Genomic DNA, 5,126 nt, shown 5'->3' with positions numbered 1-5,126 from the left:
AGGTGAGCATGCTCACGCAGTGTTTCTGGTTTGGAGTTTTGTTTGGGGGAGGGGTTGGGTGGTGATGTTTTATATCTGAACTGGCTGTTCATATATAGTAGTCATAAGCAAAAGTGTGCAAGTGTAATGGAGAAGGCACCTCCTAGCTTCTTTTGAGCTTTGTTTCCCAGACCGCAACCCCAGAGTATGTTGCTAAAAACAATACAAAGGACAGAAAGAGGTGCAGCTGCCAGTCTCCAGGCCATCCTCCCATCCTCTCTTCCTAACTACTCTGTCCGCATTGTGTCTCTTGTGGATATTTTTCCCCATTATGGACACTGCTCTCAGTTCTGCCAAGCGCACCACTTCTTCACTGGCATACTGAACATGTTAGTCTGCTCAGGCCACCATGACAAATACCACAAACTGGGTATCTCGAACAACAGACATTTATTTTCTTACACTTCTAAAGGCTAGAAGTCCAAGACCAAGGTGACAACAAGGTTGGTTTCTGGCTAGGCCTCTCTTCCTGGCTTGCTTCTCCCTGTGTCCTTAGATGGCCTTTCCTCTGTGCTTACAGAGAAAGAATTTCTGGTGTCTTTTCCTCCTCTTACAAGAAGAGGACAGTAGTCCTATCAGATTAGGGCCCCACCTTATGACCTCACTTAACCTCAGTTATCTCTTCAAACGCCCTGTCTCAAATATAATCAAATTGAGGGTTAAGGATTAAACATATTAACTGGAGGTGGGGGTGGGGGCACACAATTTAGTTCCTAACGCCGAGTATTAGGTTCAGGAAGAGAGCCCAGTCTCTCTTTCCCTGTCTTATTCTCTCAGTTTCTCTTTGTCTTTCTCTAGCTCCATCCTCTTTGGACCTTTCCATTTCTATTTTTCTTTTTTTTTTTCTCATCTACACTGTAGCACCAAAAAGGATCTATAGCTCCTGAATTTTGATTAAAAACAGAACAAATTCTAAGTTGAGGAGAAATTTTTCCTGATTGCTCAGAAGACACTGGATCTGTAATATATCCACTTAGTATTAAAAATCCCCTCTTCTGGGCCGGCCCCATGGCGCACTCAGGTGAGTGCAGCACTTGGGAGCGCAGCGGCGCTCCCGCCGCAGGTTCAGATCCTATATAGGGATGGCCGGTGCACTCACTGGCTGAGCGCGGTGAGAGCGACACCAAGCCAAGGGTCGCGATCCCCTTACCGGTCACAAAAAAAAAATGACAAAAAAAAAAAATCCCCTCTTCTTTGCAGCTACTTGAGGTCAGATGCCTGCTATACTCAGACAAGGACAGAATCAGATGTTAATTCTTGCCTGTGACATATTTTACCAAATTATGCTGTTGTTTTTCTCCAACATAAAAATATGTTTCAGATTCCAGTACCTGAGAATGGTCACATGTCTGGCTGTATTTTATTATCTGGCTCAGAACATTTTGTCTTTCTATTCTGAATCACAAAGTGACCTTACCAGTTAACCTCCTATTATTGAAATAAAATCTAAATAACTTCCAGAGCCACAGCTGTGTCTATGCATGTGGCAAAATTGAACATCACTGAACTTGGTCTAATTTACTTGTTGTAAATCACCTCAGCAAGCCCATCCATTTCTATGAACAGCAAGAAACCTGAAAATCCTACAGTTCTAAAGACAACACTACACATATCGTGGAGAGTTGGTCCAATAAAATCTGAGGGTTAGACAAAAATGTACTTCCCCAGAAGAAAAGAGTTTACCCACCTTTTGATGGAAACTGACCTCTCTACTGTGTCTCCCTCTTCCTTCCTCACTCACCCATTAATTTAACTCCTGCACTCTCTTTAAGGGCAAACAGTCTCATACCCCTCAGTTAGTGCCCCCATGAGATGCTAACATGCAGATTTTTTTTGATCTCTCAGCTTTTATACTATAAAAACTAGAACTTGATGTCATATACAATACATTGGACTTCTCTTTCTTTCTACTTGTTTCTTTGTCAAGATTATAAAACTCACAACAGAGATGATGAATTCCTTTAGAGTATGTAAAATAGAACTAGCCACACATTGGGATTATAAGAAATGTTTTTGCTTTGATTTGATATGGCAGGTTCTTAAATCAATTAAGAATTTCCTTCTGAAATATTAATTGCAACAAAAAAACCTGTAGTTTATTAAACAAAATATGCTGAAGAACATGATTATATTAATAGGATCAATAAACCATAGAAGGACTAGAAATAGCACAATGTAGGACTAAAATTTTCACATGGTATATTCTTGTTTTAATTTTCCATTTCTTATCTATTTGGTCTTGAAAATAAAAATACAGATAAAAATCATCCTTATATATCTAAGATGTTATTATTATAAACATAAATTGTCAAAACCTGATTCTTGCTAGGCAGCAAGATTACAGTTATTCATTTTCTCCTGGAGAGAACTAATGAAAGGGCATTCTCTAGAATTCATAATTGTAAATTTCTGCAACAAAAAATTGTTATCCTGTATTTTTTTTCCTCCAGAGAATATTCATTGTTCTCTCTAGCAAAGAATTTAGATGCAAGAAACCATGAAACTTTAATCACAGAAATAACCCTCTCAGCTTGATAATCAGTACTCTCACAGGGAATAAAGATTTGCTAAAACTAAAGATCAAAGGTAACCAGTAATGAAGTGAAGGGAAATGAATCGTTTGAGATAGGATATCACTGGTGTTTGGCCTGATTTTGGACCAGATCCCTTGTGGAATTTGTATTGGACTGTGCTGTGAATATAAATAAAGATAGCAATGACATTTCTATGGACTTAATTAGAAATGAGAAGGGTAAGGCAGTAAGAGTGAGACGACTATGGAGTAACTTACCAAGAAAACTGTTATCAAAAGGACGCCTAAAACTTCAATGTATTTCTAAGCAAGACTCAAAAACCAAAGTGAATTATATAAATGTAATGACATCCAGTATTTTCATTTGGGTTTATTTGTAAGAAAAACCCAAAGCAGGATGTAGTGACTAAAAGCACATGAAACAGAATGAGAGGACCAACATGTTCAGAACCAATCTTTCTGGGCCGCCCTGTGGCTCACTCCGGAGAGTGCAGCACTGGGAGCTCCTAGGCCACGGGTTCAGATCCTATATAGGGATGGCCGGTGTGCTCACTGGCTGAGCATGGTGCAGATGACAGCGTGCAGAGAGTTGCGATCCCCTTACCGGTCCAATCTTTCTCATGTGCATGGCCGCATGTCCAAATGGGGATAGAATGAGTTGCACATTAATATAAATTGGAATAAAAGGAAAGATCTAGAACAATGGTGGGGAAGGCAACCAGGGAGAGTACAGAAAGACTGACAGACAGCCAGTAAGAGGTCTGACTGACTACAGATGTTGGATTCTATGACTTCAAGGTCAGCAAATCTTAATACAGTTTGGAAATCTCTGGCTATACTCGAGGTGTTGGGAAAATATAAAAAAATGGTCAGGGCCCCTCAGATGTTCAGAGTCTTGCTGAGCATCTGATGTGAATGTGCACGTGCGCCCAGGTGTTCCTTGTTACTGTCTGATGTGATTGCGCACGTGCAGCTCCACCCACACCGCCATCTTCTGTATGGAAATTGCAGACAGTGGGGCGATTCCAACGCTGCTCCTCACATCCTGGGGTTGGGTTCTGCATCCCTGAAGGTGTTTTGGATTGTGGACTTGAGTATAATGGGCTAAGGGCTCTGATACAAGGCGCTTCTGAGGATGCTCCAGGAAGCCACTAGGGCAGCTGCTCCTAGCTCTGAATAAAGCCTATTAAGTCTTCACCTATAGCTCCCAGGGCCTTTTCCTGTTACCTGGCTCACAGACCTGCATGTGGAGGGTTTGTGACCCAGTGTGGACAACGGGCTCCAGGGGTCTGTGAGTCCTAGCCCTGGCTTTACACGAAGCAACAACAGCTGACTCAGTAGGGAGTGGATATGCACCTGGCATACATTTTTAAGTTTCTCCTGTCATAGGCTAGGATTTATTGCTTAAGTCTGGAGTTATATCTACACTACAGACAGCATTGAATTGTCTCACATTCAGTGCTCAGAGAAATGTAGAGATGGGAATTCAAGAGCTATTATGTTATCTGAAAGTTGAATTGGCTAGGTCTTTTTAAAAAAATAAATATGGGGCCGAGCCTGTGGCGCACTCGGGAGAGGGCGGCACTGGGAGTGCAACAGCGCTCCTGCCGCAGGTTCGGATCCTATATAGGGATGACCAGTGCGCTCACAGCGCTCACTGGCTGAGCGTGGTGCAGCCAGTCTCAAAAATGACAAATAAATAAATAGATAAATAAGTAAATAAATAAATAAATATGATATATGAGAATTATAGAATACAAAATGCCTGTGAAAGCAGGGAAATGAATCACTGGCTATTATGATCTCACAGAGTCCATTGACTTAAAGTAGTTTAGTTACATAGTAAAACCTGTGTTATAATCATAGAGTTCATGTGACTAATAAAGTATCATGCCTTTCAAATAAGTATGCTTCAAATTAAATTACCTTTGTACAACCTTATGTAAAAATTTTACTTTCGTGTTTTTAAACTTATTATCACTTACAAAACAAATCATGGGAGAAGATTATTAGAAATAAGAGTGGATGCAACTGTTGATTCACATTATAAGAAAATTATATCAATATTTAATTAGAATAAATTATACTCTTCAGTACTTTCTCAAATTGGTTTATACATATAGTGAAAATAATTAATAGAATGTGCTCCAATAATATAATTTGTTCCTAGAAAGTATATTACTGGAGGCAGAAATATCAAAGTCATAAAGGGGATTCAACATGTAGTACATATTTATTTATTCTGTAATCTCTGCCAAATGACTGCTATAAACCAGACACTGCTTAGGTGGTAGGAATATATCAATAAGTGGACAGGCAGTGTTGCTGTGATCATAGAGTTTATACTTGTGTGTGAAGTAGAGAGATAGATTATTAATTAATTAATTAATTGATTGATTGATTGATTAAAAACAAACAAACATACATACATACATACACCAGATTATGACAAATGCTAAAATGAAAATAAGTAAGGTGATATGATGTGCGGCCGTACTTTGAATGAGATCATCAAAGCAGACCTTTTTTGGCACATTTAAGCTGAGACCTAAAA

Source organism: Galeopterus variegatus, unplaced genomic scaffold, assembly GCF_000696425.1.
Source record: "Galeopterus variegatus unplaced genomic scaffold, G_variegatus-3.0.2 Scaffold3200, whole genome shotgun sequence".
Taxonomy (NCBI): Eukaryota; Metazoa; Chordata; class Mammalia; order Dermoptera; family Cynocephalidae; genus Galeopterus; species Galeopterus variegatus.
Note: the sequence above shows the minus strand (reverse complement) of the source record.